This window comes from Rhinopithecus roxellana, chromosome 12 (assembly GCF_007565055.1).
Source record: "Rhinopithecus roxellana isolate Shanxi Qingling chromosome 12, ASM756505v1, whole genome shotgun sequence".
Classification (NCBI taxonomy): domain Eukaryota; kingdom Metazoa; phylum Chordata; class Mammalia; order Primates; family Cercopithecidae; genus Rhinopithecus; species Rhinopithecus roxellana.
Window position 1 is genome coordinate 70005139 of NC_044560.1, and position 23919 is coordinate 70029057.

A 23919-nucleotide genomic window follows, 5' to 3' on the forward strand; every position below is an offset into this window, starting at 1 on the left:
AGGACTTGCCTAGGAATTGCAGTCCTTGTGGCCTAGACTGCTTTTCAAGTTTGTTTAGAACCCCAACACACTTTAGCCCAAGTTGGCAATACAAAGTCCCACAATCACTGTGCTTTCCCTCCTCCAAGTACACAGATTCTCTCTCCCACCATGTGGCTATTGCCAGGGGATGGGGAAGGGGTGGTGGCAGTAGTTCAAGACTGTTTTTCCTACCCTCTCCAGTACCTCTTTTAATAATATGATGTTAAAACCAGGTATTGTGATTGCTCACCTGATTTTTGGTTCTTGTGTGTTTTTGTGTGGATACTTGTTCAATGTAGTGTTCCTGTGAGGAGAATGATCAGTGGAGGCTTCTATTCAGCCATCTTGCTGGTTATTCTGTCCTTGTTTCTTGGAGTGATGTTATGTATATTTTTTGCAGGGTTACAACTCAACATCACATATTGTGTGAATCTTTCGCCAAATTCTCTAGAATTAGTCTCTAATTTTTTTGTTATCATTGTTATTTTGTAGCATTTTGCTCATGCATCTAGTATAGCATGGCATATTTTAATTATTTACTTTTGTACCTATATAAGCCCCTAAGCTATGAAGTTCTTTTAGATAGAGATTCTATCTTAATCAACTTTTTATGGCCAGAAGGCTCTGACTGGGACTGGCACCATGTTAGGTGATCAATCAATGTTGGCAGAACCAACAAATGAATTTTCAAATACCCAACAGAACCTGAACTAAGTGTGCAAAACATTTTTAAGTACTTTCATTCAATCTTCCAAACAATTTGTATTATTTCCTCTACTTTTTAGATGAGAAAACTAAGGCCTTAGAGAGGCCAAGTAGCTTGCCTGAGGTAGAGATGGGATTTGAATTCCTACCTAATTCAAGAATTGAGACTTCACTACTAGGATCTTGTGGTTCCTACTGGTTCTGTGTTTTGATGAATGTAGGTAGAGAAAAATCAGGAAAATTGTTCAATAAAGAGGCTTGTTATTTTTCTTTGTGAAGTTGCTATTTTGAACCTAATATAATTCAATATTTGAGAGGCATCAACTTCACTATCCGGTTATTTCAAAATAAACCTGAAAATAGAAGGATTGAATTATATCACCTGTGAGAAATAACCTAAATACTTTCTTTTTAATAATAACCTTGCTGAGATACTATTAAAAGGACAGACCTAAAAACATTCATCTGCCTGCAATGTGGCATAATCCATATCCTTGTTTAATAGTTTTATCTTAAAATGTTCCTAAGCTTGCATAATCTTTATTACTGTTTCCTGGTAAGGGGATGAGATAGGGAGGGGATGTAAGGGTGATGCTGAAAAGGACAAAAAAACAAAAACAAAAACAAAAAAAAACCCAAAAAATACTATTTGAGGTAGCAGGCTAAACTGTGAATATATGCTTTTTAATTTCTGGTATTACCTGAAGAAATTTCAAGCATATAATTAATGATAAATATGATGAAATAGCTCATTAATTTTTACCATCTTCATGAAATACTCTACAGGTGCAGCCTGAGAACACGTGTTGAATTACACAATCCTGACAACTCTAGTAGGTACATATGGTTGAAGGATGACTCTGTGATACCAAATAGCCCAACAAGGTCAAGTTTTCAACCATCTTCATCACTTACTGCCTGGAAGTCAACTGGGCTGAGGAGGTGGAATGGATGACCCATGCCACCTGATTCACTCTGCCATGCTCTTGTTATTTCAGGCATGGAAACACAGTCCAAGGTAAATGTCACTGATATGTATTCCCCTAAAGCTGAATAAAAACAAAGGCAGAGCTTATTGATTTTTAAAAATTAATTTCTTTCTGCCAGACTTCCTTTAGGCCCATTGCCTACTTTCTTTGAGAAAGTAGCAAGCACCTGGGCAAGCAGAAATTTCCACTGCTGATTTAGAACATGGGAAAATTGTAAAGAACCAAATTTTTCTTGTCATTGAATGCAAGAGGAAAGAGATCTTAAGACAAGCATATTGGTAACTCAGATTGCTAAGAGGAGCAACATATTCAGGAAAATGCCCTAGAGGTACGGGGGGCCATGACCACACTGATGTTATATCCCTTCTGAAGTTAAAGATTCTTGTTCTTGGAAGATGTTTTGTTTTGTCAGCAAATTTCCACATTCACTATGTTCGATTATTGGTCATGTTATTAAATATGTTTTTCATGGCATGATAGCAATGTATATGACAAGATTCCTAAATATGAGAGGTGAGAATCTCATTATTTTGGAAATCCTTTTCAAAGAGAAGGTATAATTTAAGATTACACCTTGAAGGAACATGCCCCAACATTCTCTCTTACCATGGAAAGACTTCTGTAAGAATAAAATACTTACGATTTTATGAAAATATATAGTCAGTAGTGTTTTGACTCAAAAAGAAAATGTTTTACAGATCCTGAATGTTCCAGACACCAACTTAAAAGGCAAGTGTGAAAGGCCACTTCAGAAAGAAAATAGTTGCAATAGAGAAGTCATCATAATATTATCCTTCTTCAATTAACATTGTAAAATGAACCTTTTGAGCCTCTGTCTCTTGTTGATACTGAAAGGAATGTCTCCTTATTAGAAGCAATAAAAGCAAAATACAACAGATACAGATCATCTCACTTCTGGAAATGGGAAGATGTGATTTAGGTCGGTTCATGAACAAATGACCCTGCAGATACAATTCTTCTAAATCCTGGGTCATGACCCTAAGAGTGGAAATAAAGTGAATTATATGCAACTTGATAGACGGAGCCTGATGTCTTCTGCCATGCATAGTAAAAGATTGAGTATTTTACTTTATTCAAGTCAGGGCATTTTATTTTTCTAAAAACTCTCTCTCTCTCTCTCTCGCTCTCTCTCTCTCTCTCTCTCTCCCCCCACCGCCCCTCACCACCACCTTACACACACACACAAAAAAGCACCACACACACACCCTGTTTTCATTAACTGAGATATAAAATGCAAAATTCAGGCACATCTCACAATACCCCAAAGGTGACCAAGGTCTGGTTGCTATACAGACATCCCTGTTGCTGTATGAATGTATGGTAGGCCACAATTGTTTTGTGCTAGAGAACAGATAAATGACATGGATTGAAATTATGGTAAATTTAAATTGATGGCCTAATTAGTATTATCTCTTCTTGTATTCATTGTAAGAAAAATTATCCAGGAGGAACTCATTTTGCATTAATGTTGATATAAAGTGTAATTCTCCAGGATTTTCGTTGTAATTTGGCATTAATTAATGCATCATTATTTTAAAGTGTTAATTAAATTGTTACAAAAAGGGACATCTGCAATGGCTCAGAAAGGAAATCACATGAACAATTAGTTTTGTATAGGTCTGTGGTGCAGTCTTGGAGATCATATGCATAGCAGGAGCATGAAGGCTGAGGTAGATTGCAGACAGGAAAAACTCCTGCTCTGTCCTGTGTGGTATATTGTTGACAGTATATGACCATTTCTCTTTCCTATTTCATTGTCTGCACGTGAAGAATGGGTAGTTTCTAGAGCACTGGATTTTTGTTCTGTAGTTAGGACAGGATGCACATCAGTAGAACTATGGTTCTTTACTTGATTTTTCTGGGAGCTTGGCAGACATCACTGACCATTTCCATGTCAGTAAAAAGAATCATTGAATCCTTTTTGTAATATGGTCTAAAGAACTCATAAATATACAGCTGTATATGGCTAGGTTAATATTTCTACTGGTAATAAACTCCATACAAAACTGTGACAAATCAAAAGGGAGATAATCTGTGGTAATTCCTTACGCAGTGGACCATCATTGTCAAGGCATCTGGAAGTTATTGAATGCTATCGTGGCTTAAGATATATAATTCCAAGGAAATTCCATCATCATTTCATATATCAAGGAATCATGGCAATCAGATAGCAGTGCGGGTTGGCAATTCAATGGAACTTGGAAGTCAGAGGGAATATATAAATTAGGCTCTAGACACTCTGTCATCATGGTCCCACAGGACACAGAAATTTGGGGAATCTTATTCTGTCAGCAACATTATCTTATATTTGGCCCTGTGGGGTTCTACTGAATGAGCATTCTTTATCAAGAGTTGTAAACCAAGATCCCCATAGGAAGAGTATAATGAGATACTATAGCACTATAGCACATACAACTGTGAAGTCTTTAAATTGGTTATATTTTTTTTTTTCTGGATACCAACTTAATATGAAGGTTGCAACTTTTCCTTTAACAGCCACAATGGGAGCCTCTTATTTTTCAGGATCTGTGATATTTTCCTCATAGATAACTGTTTTATGAACATACAAGGCAAGGCCCAAATCCCACAATCAAGTTGAAGTCAAATCTTTCCTCTTTACAAAGAATGATAATTTGGACAGATAACATCAGAATCACTCCATAATGTTTTTGACAGTTCTCCTCAGATGAATGTAATCCACTTCCCTCTTTCATGAAGATGCAAACTCCCCACAGATCTAAGTCTTTCTTGGGTCTCTTGTCCAGCATATATAGCCTGATACCAGGCTCACTTAATGAGTCGTTAATACATTGATTGATTCATGTAGCTCATGAGTAATTGCTTTCCTAAGAAGAGATGGCCACAAAACTTCTATAGGTTCAATAGAGTCTACTGAAGTACTAGAAGAGCCTATTCATCTTCTGGGGAAGTGTTGTACGATGCTTAGATCAAAAGGGTTTATTTCCGTGCCCTGAGATTTAAATTATTTCAAGGTGAGCCCTCAGCTCTCAGTGAAGATTCCCTCCAGTCTCTGGCTATACATTCCTGATTTGACCAAAGTATCTCAGTTTCCTGATTATCATCATGTGATTTTCTGAAACTGTTCAATTAAGTTCCGACTTCCTACTTCCCAAAACGTTGATTTAAGGAAAAGATGAGAAATGTATATTACAAGAAACAAAGCATTTCAATTGAATATTACACATACCTGTGCCTAAAGGTCACGTTCCAGCCTTACTAAAACAAAGCCTTGTTGGCCATCACATTCTCCTCCTCCTTGTTCACCCCTTCTTTCTCTTCCTAGATACCAACCTCTTTCGCTCTCCTTTCCACAGTGAACTTCAGCCCCAAAGTACTATAACTTCTTTTATAGTATGGTTTTGTTATCTCTTTGTTTTAGTTCTATTTTCATACCATACCCTGAGGCCTTACTGTCTAAACCAAAGTGGGTCTGTCAAGACAATTTTGCCAAACAAAGGGCTATTTAGTCTTTCTTAGGAAACAGAAGTTGCATTCAATTGTGGTTTTAAGTAACTTTGTTTTTTTCTGTTGAGTTTGTCATCTTATAGTTCCAATGGTTACCTCAGACTCTTTACAAAACTCTGGTTTCTTTGTTAACAGTGCTTCAGTCACTCACATCAGAAGCCAATTCCTTGCGGGCAAGTAACATGTGTCTACTTTCCTTTGTAGGTGTTTGTAAATGCCAAGTAGGCTCTTCTGCCCATTTTGGGTACTAGACAAAAGCTGCTGCGGAGCAAGAGCAGACAGAAATTCAAGGAGATGACAAGAAAAGCATTTCCAGGCCCCGGATTTGAATGTGGGAAAGGGAATGTGCAGAAGAGCTTACCACCTTCCCAGCAGCGAGGATACGGCAGAAAGGACACGAAACTAGCTTTCATATTTAAGCATAAGATGCTCCACATTTCTCACTCTAAATTTAGTGCTGTGGCATTCAGTTTAAACTACCTTGTGTCCAATAATATACTTCCTGGCCTGCCCTGAGGTCTTCAGGAAGCATTTTATCTTTGATATAATTGCCGGGGTGAATCCCTAGTTATAACACACTCTACGGCATATAAAATAATTGTTGCAACTGAACCCATCACATAAATATTAGTGATTGAAGAGATTGGTTGGAATAAATCAATGTGGGTGACATATTTAATAAACTTTGTATAAACATTGTTTGCAACAGCTATAAATAAAATTGTCTTTAGGAATTTTACATATTGCACATCCCTCTATTCATGGGAGATGCAGAGGCATGATTTCTAGCTGCACCAAATGACAAGCAATGCCTTTTAAACCTGTCCAGATTAGAACAGGCAAGCCAAGTCAGGCAACGTGCCGCAGCAGGTCAGGGGAGTGCTGAGGCTTGCTCCACCCTCTGAGCTTTCCTCATGCACTTGCCACTGGGAACCAGGTTCAGGCTGAGAAGAGCTTCCAGCCAACACTCCCCTCCCTTCCCTTCCCCTCACTTCCCCTCCCCTCCCATCCCCCCTCCCCTCCCCTCCCTCTCCTCTCTCCCCTCCTCCCTCCCTCTGTATCTCCCTCCCTCCCTCCCTCCCTCCCTCCCTCCCTCCCTCCCTTCCTTCCTTCCTTCCTTCCTTCCTTCCTTCCTTCCTTCCTTCCTTCCTTCCTTCCTTCTTTCCTGTTTTTCAAAAGAAAAATACACACCATAAATAAAGCATGATCAAGATGGCATTTTACATTCACACAGATTTTGGCATAAATAAATAAAAGGGATTTTGTTCAAATTCTGTCATTCTCACATGCCATCTTAAAATTCTTTCTCTACCAGTTCATCATATTCTACTACGCCGTGAGAGTCATACTGGCTCCCTCCAGTGGCTGACTCAGCTCTGATGAAAACACAGGGGCATTTCTGAAGGCCATACAGCCTAGTGGTTCCACATGGAATCGCTTATTTCCAAGATAATGAGTTCAGATCCCTTTGGGAATTCCCACTCTGAGCATGCATTTCTATTCCTGAAAATGTTTGATATAGGTGTTAATTTTAATTAATCTACCCCATGGTCTCCCATCCAAAGGGCCTATTTCACCGTTCCCATTTTATGGATGAAAAACAACCCATTGGAAGGTTGTGGAACAACTGGGAATGCTGGGAGGTCATAGTAATGCCTCACATCTGAGCACCAGGCCAGAGTGCTTGCATGGCGGCTTTCTCTTGGCTTAGAACAGACCCTTTCTCATTCTCTGACTTATTATTGTTAGATTCCAAAGGATGACAAATTGTAGAAATATTTAGTTTTTTTTTTTTTTTTTTTTAAAGAGATCAGATATAATGCAATGTGTCTTCAGCTTTAAGCTTAATGAAATGTCACATACACATTTGGAAATCCAGGTATCAACTATGAGTCTTACTAGTTTGAAATTTACAACTTTCACATTTATTTTTATTAGTAATATTTTAGTTGCTCAATATATTTCTCTGGCATTAATGGAAAAAACATGGTGCCTTCAAGCAGCCAAAATAATCTCTCTAAATTCCCACTGAGTTTAATCAAAGGCCATGCAATTTAATGGCTAAAGTTACTGCTATATATTTACAGTGTGCTGGGTTCAAGTCCCATTAAATTAGGCTCTAATTAAAATTCATCTGAACTATTCTTTCATTGTGTAATTGTTTTTTAATTCTTAATGACTCACATTAACCTCCTTTTACTCAAAGAAAAAAAGGGGGGGGGGGGGATTAAAAAAACAACAGCCAGGCAAGAAAAAGAACAGTTGAATTAGAGGATGATATGAAGCTTTTTAAAAATGCAGCCTGAGAACTGGGTATGCAACACAGAAGATCAAGAGGAGACTTAATTAGGGCTCTACTGCTCAGTTCGTAGTTTTTGGGTCTTTATGAAAGCTCAGAGCATAGCTAAATCATGTGTAATTTGCCATTATTTTCTCAGGTAGCTCTTACTGAAATGTTACTTTTCACTTGCATTTTTTTCATCTTGAGAGCATAGTATCAGACCTTGTATACACAGCTTGCCACTTGCCTGCTGTCAGAGACAGAAGTGACAACACTTGTCACTACCAATCTCCTCATGTCTGGTCTCATCTGAGCGATACATACAGCCTGATTTCCAGGTGTTTGTTGAAACTCCAAGTTATGTAACATGTCTTTGCTGTGCTCAGAATGGTAAAAAAGCACCACAGTGGGAATAAATTCTTAGCTTTCTAGGAACAGTTAGTGTACACAATACTGAATTAGCCCAATTCCAGATAATTGAAGGGAAAATTTGGAGACGGAAAAAGGAGGCATTGCAAAATTGATAGCCTCAGGGGTGGTCGAGTGACATTGATGGGAAATTTTAAAAATTTTTTTAAAAAGCAAAGCAACATGAGTACATAGTTTAAGAAATTAACCACGATAAAAACACTACACGTATTTTTTTTTTTTAAAGAACCACTAGTTCCTCTGGTCTCCAGCTTACCTACTATCCAAGAGCAGCCACTTTTTCAATAATTTTTATTATGTCTATTCCTGGCCAACTATATTGTGATTTATTAGTTTTAAATAGTATATATTAATCTCTTATAATAGTAGATGAAGAGTTTAGCTTTTATCACACACACACACACACACACACAGATGCACACAACCTCTTTCTCTCTTCCCTCAATCCTTGCAATAGAGCTTTATCAATTTGGAATTAAATCCACATGTATAATGCTATTGTTGTTACTCTATACATATATTTCCTTCATAAGCCAAATAGTTGACACTACTTTATTTTCTTGTCCAACTGCTTATTTTCTAAAATTAATAATTGGTTTTTTCTTCCTTTGTTTGGCTTCTTTTTATCTCTGATTATTCACTCATGTTCCAAAGTGTGCCCCTTAATACAACTTCCCACCCAGTTAAACCTAATAAGTAATATATCTGTGCTGTCATCAAAACTCCCAGAATTCTACATTTTCTGGTTTCAATCTGTACTGGTAACTTCTAAGCCTGCTACATAGTATTTGCCTCCTATATTTGCCTTTGAGTCATCCTGGGAATTACTTTATCCTTTGTCCAATGTTAGATTTGTTTTTAAACAACCCTATTTTGTTGGAGCATATCCTCTAGTCACTTCTAGAGAAAAGGTGAATTTAGAAATCTTTTTCCCCTTCAAACTTAAAATTATTGTTTTTCTCCTTTCTAGCTTGCAATATTGCAATAGAGAAGTCCAATGCCACATCTTTATCTCTAGTGTTCTAAAATTTCATCATAATTCACTTTGTTGTAATCATTTGTTCAATCCTTGTTGTAGGTACATTGAGGGCCTTTATATTTTGATTATGTTCTTCAATTTTAGGATTTTTGCATTTTTCTTAAAAATCTCTCCTTCTCCATTATTATCTATTGAATGCCTCTTTATTATATGTTAGACTTCATTTGTGGTTCCTCAAATTTTCTTTTCTTTTGTGCCTTTTCCTGTGTTCATTTCTTTCTATTGTTTATTTTTCTGGAATTACTTTTTGACTGTAATTTATAACACTTTCATTAAAATTTTAGCTGCCATATATTAAGAACACTTTATTTTTCTCAGATTATTTCAGTTTTTAATAGCATTCTGTGGTTGATTTATGGTAAAATATCTTCTCTATCTCTCCAAAGATATTCATTCTTTCGATTGTCCATATTTTCTGTCAGTTCTGTTTTTGTTTATTTATGTCTCTTTATTTAAGTGTCTGATAATTCTTAGCTCTCTGTTCACAGTTAGCCATTAAGGAGTTTATGGAAAACTATGTATGTTGGTTCAACTGTAAAATAATGGGTTCTCTGTGGCACAAAAGAGTGACCAGTTAGGTTTTTCAATGGACCATCTGACTATTGTTATCTGTAGTTCTATAGTGATTTAATTTCTCAGGAGGATTCTTCCATTTCCCCTCTGCTGCTAGCATCTGGAGTTGGGCATAAGAGCAAAACATCTGGTATGGAGGTGGAGGAGGTAGTCTCAATATTTATTATTTTGCTATTAAGAGTTACTCTTAATCCTAAAATTTTTAGTTCCCATCCATCCCAATTTTTATCTATAGCTAGTATCCCTGAGCCCTCTCTCTAAGGGTGTTGTTTTATTTTGGTGCTTTTGATTAAAAAATTGTTTCTTTCTGTTGTCATTATTGTTTTATGTCAAATATACCCACTCGAAGTAGCACTAGTATAAAAAAAGATATCATCAATATAATCTTTCATTCAACAAATAGTGAGTGCCAGATCACTTTTCATAGGCAACTACAGGTCCATCTGTTTCTTCTCTCTTCATTTCCCAGCCAACTTTAGTAGTCAATTTTAGTAAATATATGGACTTTTTAAGTTTTGCTTTTATATCCTGAGGATTCGGGACCAGAGAGACCTGTGCTTGGCCACTGATTGACTATCTGTATGATGTTACATGACCTTTCTGGATTTCAATGTTCTTATCATTAAAGTAAGCTAACTTCTCTCAGACTCTTCTTTCTCAACTGTAGCATGGGGATATAGTATCTTTTATAGGTGTAATAATTACCTGACTAATAACATGTAAATGGCCTAGCACATAAATTTGTCCTAATTCCCTTTTCCCTGGAATCTTAATAGGTCATTACATCAGGAGTTATTAACTTTAGCTGTATACGTTTTTTTTAAAAAGGAAAATGGCTGAGGCTGACACAAGATTTAGGTGGTCAGTTCTATTTATGGCTGGAACTTAGGCTTTTTCTAGCTTTCTAACACTTAAATGAAAATGACAATAATATTAGAAGGGTGAAATGTGTATGAAGAACTTAGCATAATGAACACAAAAATGCATGATAACTATTAAAAAAATACAAAAGTCAATCAGTCAGGTTAGTCATAACCAATTACCTGACAAAGAATCTGCAAATATAGTTGGTTTATCATGAAGAATGCACCCATCAACAATCTGATGGCAAATTCTTACTCACCTACAATCACTTAGAGTGAAAACAAGCAACTTGGCCAAATTGTATCTCCAGCAACAAATCCCCCACTACTCCACTTTAGGGCATGCAGTGCTACTCCCCTACTGTTTCTGCCTCATGGCACATAGTCTCAGTCTATTGATTGCATGAAGACAGTAGGAAAAACAATAATGATAATCTCTCTGCATACTCTACATGAGGGTATCTGCTCTGAACACTTTATTCATCTCGTCTACACTGACATCAGTTAAGATTGGCTTTTGTCCCATTCTTAAAAGATACTTGGTTTCTGTCAAAATTGGAAATAACCTCAGTAACTTTTAGATTCAACTTTTGTCAGCATGCCATTGTTCCTTAGGTATCTTCCCTCCAGGGCCTGGCAAAAATATTAAATTCTTTCCAAGAAAAAATTATGATAACTTGAAGAATAAAAATGTTTTACTTTTCCTACAAGATTTTAAATAATTTTCTGGAAAGCTATAATTAATTTCTTCTAAATAGTAAGTGAAAGAATTTGCTAAAAATATCTCAGACCACTTTTTAGTTTGGCTTATTGTTCTGGAAACTTTTGTTTCCCCAAACCATTTCAGAACCTATGGGATCCAAATAATTTATTTATGTGCACCAATTTTCATTATACTCTATGTAACTTACAAAAAGCAAGATTTTCCACCTGTTATGATCAATTGTGTTGATCAACAAAAAGGGCATATCTCCCGCATTCCATCTTGACAGAGATGATTTATTTCTTTCCAGTTCCAACCAAAGAGAGCAGTTTCAAACAGCCTGTGCAATCCAAGTAGATTTCTACCATGTAGAAGTCTATTTCCTGATGGATTCTCTACTCTTTTCTCTGAATTATGGACAGAGAGTGATACATGTTATGGACAGAAGATAGTGGCCAGTTCAGGATTGAGTGTCTTCTGAAATTATGCCCAAATGAATCATGGACTGAATCCATTTTGTTATACTAAAATTTCCTTTGTGCACTAGAGGTCACAAAAATGTTTCACTGCCAAATCTAGACCACTTTATCCTCCAATGAAATTATGATTCCTAAAACACAATATTTAAGAAAAACATACATTGGGTAGCAAGCAAGGCCAGCCAGTTCATCAATAGCCGGGCATAAAAGTCTACATGTTTCATTTTGCCAATAAGCTTGTCTGCTTTATCTGGTGCCAACAACTCAATCCCCTGAACATATGACATACTGAATAAAGGAACCTTTTCAAATCTATGGAATACCTCAGTTCTCATCTTTCTAATGTATCATCTGATATAAGGGTTCATTCTATCATTCTAGAGTTCATAAATGATTATTGTGCCAAGTCTGATATTTTGGAGGTGCTGAAGTAAAAACTTCAAACATCCCCTCAGGACAGTGGTTATTTTTTAAAAGCAATTTACTGTGTATCCTGGAGTTTCTAGAAGTTCCCTTATGCAGAAAACTCTGTTGTCATAAAATTTTTGAATAAGAATCCTACAAAAGAATTCACTCTGCTTGGTTTATTACTCAATAGAAATCCATAAGAATCTGATAACAGACACATTTTGTTTGTTTCCATAGGTCTAAATTTGCTGATGACCTATTTCAAGAGGGTAATCAACTTTTACCAGACTCACTGAGTTCATTTTTCTTTCCTTTGCACCAGATTGAGAGAATATTAACAGATCTGCTGAAGGCCCTAGCAGAATCTTTATGGTTAAGAAGAAGAGAATAACTCACTTTTTTGCCTTCTGTACAAGAAGAGAAGGACTGAACGATGGTCTACAAGGGAAGCTTGGTGTCAGATGTAGCAGAGGAGCATACATAAGTGAGACAATTGTACCATATACACGATAGCAGGCCTTGTTCTTTTCTGATGTGCAGTTCTTTATCCAGAGGATGCGGGCATCTGTTGCACAGGCCAGTAACAAATCAAAGTGGAGCTACTGAGCTTACCCTGTGTGGGAGGCATCAAGATTGACAGTGTGATGTCTGTGAGTGAGAGATGCTGAAGGCTGATGAGGTGGTGAAAGGAGCTGATATACTTAGATCACTTTACATGTTATTGTTCAATGCAAAGCCCTTCACATATGTTAGAGAATAATAGTTTCTCTTCTAATGATCTTTTAGTAGGAGAATGGACCAGATGACCTCTACAGATGTCTCTCCACATGGTAAGTCCAAGTTCTATGTGCTTAGTAAAGGTTTGCCTCTCTAGGCCTTATACGTGAAAACAACAGACTTGTTTGATGAGTTGTCTGCTCTCAGGGAGCTTACAATCTATTGCTGGTATAAGAATGTAAACAAGAAATGCCTCAAAAGCAATATGTGTCACTATGAAAAAAACAAAATATATTTCAAAGAGATGTTTGTCAGTTTGGTTTATTACTGTATTTCTAGTATCTCAGGTAGTACCAAGCACATTGTCAGTGGCCTATAAATATACCTGAATGGATGAATGAGTGAGTGATTTCACATAAAATATACTTAAGTCAAGATTAGAAGTTTCAAAACTGAATAGGTTTACTCTCAAAAGATTACATACTGTATGACTCAGTTCATATAACACTATTGAAATAACACAATTATAGAAATTGTGAACAGATTACTGATTGCCAGGACTAGGCAGAGAAGGTGACTACAGCTACATGAGGGTATTACAAGAGAAGTAGGGAGATGACTATGGCTATATGAAAGTATTACAAAAGATCCTTGTGATGGAATTATTCTGTATCTTGATTGTAGTGGTAGTCACACAGATTTACACATGATAAAATTCCATAGAACTAAATAAACACATACACAAATGCACGTAAAACTGGTGAAATCTGAGTAATGTTGATAGGGTGTGTCAATGTCAATATTCTCTTTGTGATTTTGTACCATAGTTATATAAAATATTAAAACTGAATGACACTGGGTAAATAATATGATTTGGATGTGTCCCTACCCAAATCTCATCTTGAATTGTAGTTCACATAATCCCCGCGTGCTGTGAGAGGGACCCGGTAGGAGGTAATTGAATCATGGAGGCAGTTAACCTCATGTTATTCTCCTGATAGTGAGTGAGTTCTCATGAGATCTGATGGTTTTATAAGGGGCTTTTCCCCATTTTGCTCAGCATTTCTCCTTGCTGCCACCATATGAAGTATGATGTGTTTGAAGCTTCCCCTTCCCCCATGATTGTAAGTTTCCTGAAGCCTCCCCACCCATGATGAACTGAGAGTCATTTGAATCTCTTTCCTTTATAAATTACCCAGTCTCAGGTATGTCTTTATTAGCAGTGGGAGAACAGAGTAATACAATGAAGGATATACAGGGTCTCTCTGCGTTATTTCTTACAATTGTAGATGAATCTACAATTATTTCAAAATAAAAATTTAGACAAAATACCTGAATTGGTTTATTGGAGAAGGGTTCATGGAGAAGTGGGAATGAACTTGGCTTTGAAAAACTGGTAGGATTTGGATAGGAAGCGAGGAGAGTGTTTGGATGGTGTGGTGAATGGGCTAGAGAGTAGGCTATAAGAATCTCAAAGGAACAGTCATCCTTATGAATGTGGGAGAAGCTAGCAGAATGGTTCGTTAATTTGGTGGCATGCTTTTTAGTAGCAAAAGTAGGAATTTTGAAGTCCAATCTCCCTCTATTGGCCAGTTCCTACACTGTCCTCTGTATGATGGCAGCAAACTCTCTAATCTCCAAATATAGGGTTCCTCACGTGCATCACAGAGGGCATGATACTTTCTTGGCAGTGATAGGAAGATTAAACAAGTCAATGCATGTCAAGGGTCCAGCTCAGATTTTGGCACATGATAGATATTTAGCAGATATAGATTCCTTTCCCCTGCCCTTAGACAAAGTCCTACAGGTAAAACTAGAGTTCCTAGGTAAATCTGAAGGCAGGTTATCACACTTTCTTAGCACTGCTCAGTGCTGGGGAAGCTGTGGAATGGAGCAATGCCAGGAGGAGAAGCCTGTCACCCGTTAGCCCTAAGCCACAGCAGAAGCCCAGTGTGGGCAGAGAATATGAGCAGGTGACGAGAAGTATCTTCAGTCTCTGGACTGGAAGGCACACCTGGCCTTGTGAGAGGAGAAAGACAAAGTTCTCAGAGAAGCGTGTTACAGCCAGAAGCTGTGACCACTGCTGCCTCTGCTTATGCTACACAAGGCAAGGAAATAAAGCCAGGATGTCTTCTGGGCAGTGGCGGTGTGTCCATGCTGAGCCCAGGGCAGAGCTTCATTCCTCGTGCCCTGTACACGTCAGCCAGGATGGGAGCTGCTGGGAAAGCCAGCTGGCCGCATAAGGAGAATCCCCTTCAGCAATAGCAACAGCAGCAGCCGCAAGAACAAAACAGAAAACTTTTAAATAAAATGTTTGCTCACATACCAACAATTTTCTTAAATCTACATGGAAGATTAGTACCAATTTGGAGACAGATGAAAGATCTAAAATAATAACTTTCCAAGGAGTGTTTCTCCCTCATTTTCTCTAATTTCAAAATTCAAAATGATTACCATTTTAAAATCTTGGTTTGTGTGTGCGTGTGTATGTGTGTGTTTCCATGTGTATGTATGTGTGTGTTTTGTCTACAGTGAGTATTAGTACATTTTCTGCTATTTTCCTTCAAAGAAGAAAAACAGATTGGAGAGACGAAACTCTAGGCTGACAATATATAGTTTTGTAAATACAACATGTAACGATACAAGCTTTTACCAACAAGCATTAGCTGTAACAATATGAATTCCATGGCTGAGCAGCATAAAACATATTTAGAACCATTGCTGTACAGCATGCTACTGATGTCGTAGGATTGTGTTTATTGAGATGTACAGTGAAACCTAAGGAGCTGCTTGCACACAAGAAAGGAATCTAAATTGACTTCTCCAAATTTCTGCTGCTTTCAGGTAATAAAAACCTAACACTCTGGACTCTAAACAAAATCTCTGTCAAAATGAACGGTTAGTTTGAGATCTGGTCAGAAACGTCAGGCTAAAAAAATAAATCAACATTTTTTGTGACAGTGGTAGTGGGTTTTTCTGTTGTGGTGGTGATTTTATTTTTGTATAGTTCCATTTGTTTTCTGTTTTCACTGCTATTGATACATCAGGCATCCAGTCATGAAAAACAATGTCCATGTCACTAAAATGGCCTCCGGGCATTCAGTATATCTACATTGGGGTTAAACATCTGTGTGAAGATGTGACAGCACACCCTATAAAGGTATTATTGAGTAATATAGACTTTCTGTAATAACCAAACAGTAAAGAATATAGTTTTTTAAAGGTCTCCCCATGGCTGATCTCATGACTCAAAGATAAGACACTGTGCTGCAAGCTAAGTAATAAAATCTTGAGGATACTCTGGGCTAGCTTGTGACAAATCATATCAAAGTATTATTAAAGAAAGAACTTGAGACCCAAGACTATTATTGATTCTTGACAGAATTTCTTATAAATAAAGTGTTGCAATCAGGTCCCCAACTTGCCAAGGTCCTGGTAGAATTCTTCCTATTATAGGGGAGGCTGCAAAATAGTAACGCTCCATTAGTGAGAGACGAAAGCCTCTGTGTGCAGCACCACAAGGATGGGTCATGGTCAAAAGAGAGCCAATAAGAACACAATTTCCAAAGGCCTTTTAAGGCCCTCTTTGCTGATCCCTGTGTGAAATGGGTAAAGCTGCCTCTGAGCTTCAACGCAAAGCAGTCTGTGCCCTGACTGTGTTCACAGAATGAATCTGTGACCCTTCAGAGCACTAAGGACACACCTCCATTAGTGTCCATATTCTTACAGGGAAGCGGCTGATACAGTCAACTGAAATGACAGGGTGATAAATATAAAACCACTATCATCAATAAGACTGGAATGTAAAAGCACTTAGTTTCAGCCTAAGTAACTCACAGAAAGTTTGGTTTCAAGAACCAATGCGTCATCCATCACTACTCTACCTTCTGTTGACAAAGTAATTGTAAGATATCTAGAATGGAGGTTCAATACGAGCTGACATTTTTGAAAGGAGGAATTGTGTGCCGTACTTACTCATTAAATGTATTTTTCCTCTACTAAAGATGTTTCCTTTTTTAGTTTATGTATGAATAACTTTAACTAAAGTTCCCTTGACACTCTGACTTTGCTCTGAATAGCACCTATGTTCATTAACATAAAACCTGAAAGAAAATAATTTTAATGTAGTTTTTTTAACACTTCAAAAGCCTCTAACAAATTGATCGAGCACAATTATGCATTCTAAAGGGAATTATAAAGAGATCACAGAAGGTTGAAAAGTTCTAGTTAAAAAAACAGAAAAGAAAAACTTTGGGGTGATAAAGAAAAGAAAAATAGGCAGTTAATGTGAAACTACAAGACACATGAATAAAAGTAAACTTTGAATTTGTAGGTGTTTTTTACTTTTCTATAAATGCAGTGTTCGCAGAGAAGAATAAACAAGAACGCACACCAGGATAAGGCTCAGATAATTTGACAGAATAAGGTATATATTATTCAAATGTATGAACTTTGGAGTCAGACAGACCTGGGTTTGAATTTCTGCTCTGCCACTTACTACCTGCATGATGACGAGCAAATTATTTTTTTTCTAAAACTCAGTTTCTTCATATGTAACCGATGTGAGGGTTTAATAATACATTTTTTGTGTGCTTTTAAAAAATGCATTATTTAATTGTTAAGCACTTAACATTGCTTTATACACACGAGGCATCTAATAATTTGGTCCTCCCAATTCCCAAACCAAGCAAATCATGAGATGATTAGCTCTGTCTCTTAAATCTTACAGAATTTTTTGGAAGAAGTAATTGTCCTCATTAAAGTTCCAGGGTAGGAATAAGACAAACTCTGTTCTGAGGTGGGTGCATCAACTCAGGCTTAAATTTCTACCCCTGCTTAATGGCAAGTGGAGCATTCTTGGCATTTCCTTGATCCATATATTTTTCTCAATCCTATTGTTTTTTGTAAAGTCTAGCTAAATCCCACCTCCTCCAAGGAGCCATTCCAGATTCTTCCAGTTTGACTCCCGCTTCTCTAGTGGGATATTGTTGGACTTAATTTCTGTTATATAGTGAGGTCTTAAGAGGGCAGGAGCCCTGTCTTATGTGCCTTTGTCCTCACAGTACCTAGCCTTGGCCTTTGCTAATGATGAACACTCAAGAAATACACATTGAATGTCTGTTGATATGCTGTCTTATAAGACCAGGTTAAGGATAAAGTCCCAGAACTTGAAATAAAAATCCCTAATTCCCAGATGAACCATGCCCCTAGTTCTTTTCATTTTGCAAATGTAGTCATTGTTACCACCATACAAAGTCACTGAAATTCAGGAAGTCAATCAAAACCATTTACTGAGCCCTAAAGTGTTGTAAGTAAGGGATATGCAAGAGAAATAAAAAGCTGTACACCAACCTTTGAGAAACTTACTATCTTGCTAAGAAAATATACATGAGGGGGATGTTAAAAACCCACCACCACCATATGTAGGTTATAAATCTTAGGCTGCCAGGTAATAAACCTCAGCGGATATGTTCCCCCATTGCCCCGGGCCATTGTATACAAATTATAGCACAGAGAGTGTATCAGTAAAACTATATTGGACCTGTTGCTCTGCATGAGTCTAGATTTATATTTGGCTCGAAAGTCCAGGCAAGCAGGACAAATCTCCTCTCTTTGTTTCAAACTGCGACCTTCCTAGTGGTTACAGACATGAGTGCTGGAGACAGTCTGCCTTGGTCAGCATCTCAGTTCCTTTTTTCACTTGTCTGGCCTTGGACAAGTCACTTAACTTCTTGATCTATCACTTTCCTCATCTGTAAAATGGGAGTAAAAATAGGATGTTCCTCATAGCAGTTTGAGGTTGATCAATTTGGTAAATTCAGTCAAGTACTTAGAACAGTACCTGGCATAAGTGAGTACTTCATAAGCACTGTTATTAATTGTTAAATAAGAAACAATCATTAATTGTTTCTTGGAAGCAACGCATTTTGGTAAGAACACCGTTCACTAAGGCTGTTAATTCCATGGCAAAATTCATTCTCCCAAATTGAAAAACTTATCCTAGGCCTTATTGCTGGTTTGATTTTTCTTGCTTATTGATGAAAACTGCAAGGAAATAAACAAGAGTGAGACAGGAGAGGCTAAAAGTTGTGACCCTTAGAAATTTCATGAGAAGTGTAAAATGGAGCAATGAAGAGAGTGGTGATACCATAGGGTTGTCCATCGTTTATCTTAAAGAAGGGGCAGAGCAGTTAACTGTAAACCTCAGGCATGTGTTGATCTTGCAGTTTTAACAGTTTACTGGTACTTGACATGCATACCTATATACTTCCAAAAAATCCTCATTACGAGTTTTATTATCTCCATTTTAGAATTTATAATATGGAGACTCTGGGAATTTAAGTGACTTTTCCAAGATGAGACAAACAGCATGTGTTGAGTCCAGTATTGGCTTCTGTCTAACTCCAAACCCTTTAGTCTTACAAAGACATTCTTATGAAATAGTTCTTAAAGTAGGAGAAGAATCACTTTACCGTGAATTAAATTTAGGGCCTACCTTTCACCCTGCGCATAGGTTACAGCCACCAGTAAATTTCTCCTGAAATCTGGAAAGCAACTGGCTTTAAACAGAATCCAGTGTATATATCATTTGTACAAAGTGGAGAACCTTTGATTCTTAACCTTGAAACTTCCTCTGCCCCAACACAACATTTAAAAGAAAAAAAAACAAATATTCTTTTGCGGTTTAGATGCTCTGTTTCCTGCCTTCTGCAGCAACATTGAGGTCCCTGGAGCACCTGAACCCATTTATATTCCATCTGTTTCTTGCCTTCCTAAAGCAATTTTATTGCACCCCAGAAGGCTTTGCTTCTCTCAGAGAGGGGAGAAGCACTCAAAGACATACAGCATGCGCCAGAGGCTTTGCAGGTAGGCAAGAAGGATAAACAGGTTCAAGAGCCAGAAGCACAGATATCTGAGCCGGTAGCACTTAGATATGCATTGACCTGGCTGACTCTTGGCTGCAAGATTACCATTCAAAGAGACCTTTACCTAGGAGTCCATTCTGTGGGGAGAAAGCTGAACTTTTCATATGGTGGGTGAAACTCAGAGTGCTACAGAGAGGAGAAAGGCAAATGGATGGGAAGGTAGATTATCATGCATCCTGTTAAGATGTAAATGAGGACTGGAATGCTATATGGCCACTGAGTGCTTAGACGACTTGGCAAATCACTTTTCTCCCTGAGAAAGGCCTCAAGCTCGTCCCCCTGAAGCAAGAAAGTCTAAAGCCTACCCTTTTGGTCCTTCAGGGGTGGACGCTGGCTGTTCCTGGGGAAAGGCTCCCCTGTGAAACCCTTGGAAGTGTTTCCCTGGAGCCATGCCTGGTTTAATGGCTTCTGTTTGGAGGCAGTTATGACTGGCTTAGGAAACTGAGGGAGTGTGGAATCAGCAGGGGTAGGGATATGCAGTAGAGGGCAAAGGGGACTTGTTCATAGCTTTTCGGGTATCTGGAAACAGCGCTCAACATGGACTTCTCTTATTCCGAATTGTTATGGGAGTCAATTATTCCACCTATTAGGTTTTAATGTAGCACCAATAAGTCAAAACCAGTTTAACAACTAAGAATTATAGTTGGTATAAAATGTTTGAATTTAGGCTAATAACATATGCTAAGTTATAGACAGATGAGATTTAAAATGACTAAGGTAAGAAATTGGGTTCATAATGGACATATTAATAGGCCACTAAACTGACTTTAAAGGCTCTGGCAGGCACATTCAAGACACCAGATATATAAAAACTCCATCCATCTTGAGCTTCCTCATCATGTCACCTAATAGAATTTCAAACACTATTAGCACACTGATAAATGGTTATTATATATTGCCCATGCATGCTGCCTTATGAATTAAAAGACAAGCACAGGCATCAGGCATTTGTTGTATTGGGTAATTTTTCTTTATTCTTGATTATGGAATACTGAGTTTTACTTCCTCAGGTTGTTTCAGGAGCCATGAACCCCTTTCTAATTTCAGAAACCAAATATAAAAACCCCTTTGTAGCCAGAATGACTGCATCTATGACTGGATAAATATCCAGAATAGCTTGAGAGAAAGCCATCCAGGGCAGCTGCTATGGCACTGAGCTGACCAATATCTGAGGCCAGACCTAACTTTCCATAGCCACATCTGCCAGGCCAAGGACCATCATTCATTTACTCACCAAACATTTTCTTTTTTTTGAGCAACTACTCTAACCCAAACATTGTTCTAGTCACTGTCAATATGATAGCAAACAAAATAGACATGATTTGTGCACCCATGGTGCTTGAGGTTTTGTGGGAGAGATAGGCACTGAACAGCCGAAAACTTATTAATTAGAAATATAATTACTATGTGGGGGCTATGGAAGAGAGAGAGAAGAAGAATTCTCTGAGAAATGGTAGTTAATCAGAAATCTGAATAAGATTTTATTCAAGTGAAGAAGAAATATATATATATTTAGATTTCTGAAGCAGAAAGCTCTTACGCTCACCAAAAGGAATGGATTATGGCTAACAGAGGACACTTCATGAAGATTGGGCCAAGGATTTAGGGTTTTGTCCTAAGAGCAATGGAGGTCACTGAAGAGCTTTAAGCAGGGGAGCCCTGTGGTTACATTTGAGTTTTTAGAAACACTACTATTACTGTTATATGAAAAATGGGTTGATGGAATCAAGAGGGACAGCTAGAAGTGTAACTAGGAAACTATTTCGGTCATCCATCTGTGTGATGATCGAGGCTTGCATCAAGATCAGGATGCCGACGGTGGAAATAAAGAGCACTGAAAGGATTCAAGATCCTTTTGAATTTTGAAAGTAGGGTCAATGAGACCTGTGATGGATAGGATAGAGGGATGAAAAGAGAGGCAGGTGTCAAGAGCTACTTCCAGAGTTCTGGCATGAGTAACTGGATGGACAGAGATGCCATTTAGCCCCCTGAGCTTACAGAGATACAAATCCATAAGGAAATTCCATTGAAAGTACATCAATCCCTTCTCTATTGCAATAGCTTAATTTTCTAGGAGACTCATTGATGTAGAACTGAGTCAAGTAAGAGATAATACATCCATGGAAGCCAAAATAGACATCATAAAATCTATGAGCTTTGATGTAGAAAAGTTCCTAAACTCTCAATCAAAACCACCTATTTACTCTTCCTCTTAACATAATGCATTGAACTTACTCACATAGCACTTGCATGGCCATAAAGTAATGACATAAAGCAAAATACAGAAACAAATGCATGACCCCACAGAGTAGGTAGAAACATCTATAAGAACATGGAAACAACATGAGAGTATGCAATTTGCAATGTGAAAAAAATGTTTGTGTGACATGTAAAGTTTTCATTGTGTTGATCATATTTGCACAAGAAAAAGACACCTTCACTGAATTTTCCCCATATGTTTTTATTCATTAGAATAATTTCTATTACTGCTTTTATTTCTTTCTTTGTTTTTTGTCCTTTTCAGTTCTTCTCTCTCTCCCTGTCACTCTTATCTTTACATTCTTTTTCCTTGGCAATTACAAAATTGACTTTCAATATTTATAACCAGATCTATGAAAAAAAGACACAGTGAAGGTTGGAGAGAGTTTCTCGAAAGTCAGCTAGTATACAAAGAAGACTGTCATAGTCATTCTGAATTCTCAATGAGGTATCACTATGATCTCTTAAAAATAAAGAGACTAATTTATCTTTGTATCCTCAGATCTTAGCACATACCTAGAAAAATTGATTTAAAATTTCTTGAGGGAATGTGTATAATGATCGTCTAAGCAAATAATATTGAATCTTTGGGAACGGTGGTGAGGTCTATTTGGCAAAGACAGTTTGTCAGGGTAGTCAGTGGGAGGGCAACTTACACGAAAGAAATGAGGGATGGTTTTAGATTAGGTATTAGAAGGTCTTCTCTGGGTTTTTTTTTTTTTTTTTTTTTTTTTTTTTTTTGAGATGGAGTCTTGCTTTGTCGCCCAGGCTGGAGTGCAGTGGTGCGATCTTGGCTCACTGCAACCTCTGCCTCCCAGGTTCAAGCGATTCTCCTGCCTCAGCCTCCCCAGTAGCTGGGATTACAGGCACTCACCACCACACCCAGCTAATTTTGTATTTTTAGTAGAGACAGGGTTTCATCCTGTTGGTCAGTTGGTCTTGATCTCCTGACCTCATGATCCACCCGCCTCGGCCGCCCAAATTGCTGGGATTACACGCGTGAGCCACCACGCCCGGCCCCAAAAGGCCTTCTAATTGTCAGAGTAAACTATTTTTTTTTCATGTTAGATTGCCCAGGAAAATTGTGGCATCACTTTCCTTTGGAATTTAATTGAATTTGATATTTTTATGATTGTATAAATAATATTACAACAAATTGAAACCAAAAGAAAACATAAATCCAAGTCTCTAGCAATTGAACGCATTAAATTAAACTCCCATTTATGTGAGTTTTTCCCTAGTCCCTGCCTACAACACACATACACACACACACACACAGACTAATATCTGAAGTAATTATAGCACGTATACAATTAAGCATTTTCTTTTGTGTAATATTATATCATAAACTTGTACAAAATTATCAGTCATGATTTTAATGCATTAAAAATTCCATCAATTTGAAAAGATCTGATCACCTATCTGCATTTCAAAAATTCATTAAAATAACAATGAAAATATATCAAGAGGAATACATCAATATCCATTAATTCACATGTTGTTCATCCATTAATTCAACAGATATTTATTGAATGCCAATCATATGTCAGACATTTTCATAGACTCTGGGTACACCGTGGGAATTAGAGTTTATTTCTGCTCTCATAGTGATTACAGTTTAATGAGATGGAGAGACATTCTTCCCAGGGAACCTCAGAAAGAGTCAGTCTTGGAGTTGACAGACATGAGGATCAGGAGCGGGCTTTGGTACATAGGTTCAGGACAATTAAATAAAAGATTTCTATAAAAGAGCTGGGACTGGTGATTCCTCCACCTCCCGCAAGGGTAAAGACTAGCATTTGCCTCCATTTTAATCAAGTCCTTGGGAATTGATTTCTAAATTTGTCTTTCAGAGTCCTTACTGGAGAACTGGAAATAGAGAAAAGAAACCAGGGCTGGAGATAACTCTAGACCCACACAACAGTCCAAAGTGTGAGTGGAGTTGTGGGGTGGGAAGAAAAGACAGCTCCAGGCTGGCACAAGAATGAAATAAATAAATCACTTTATTCTGTCCTCAGAG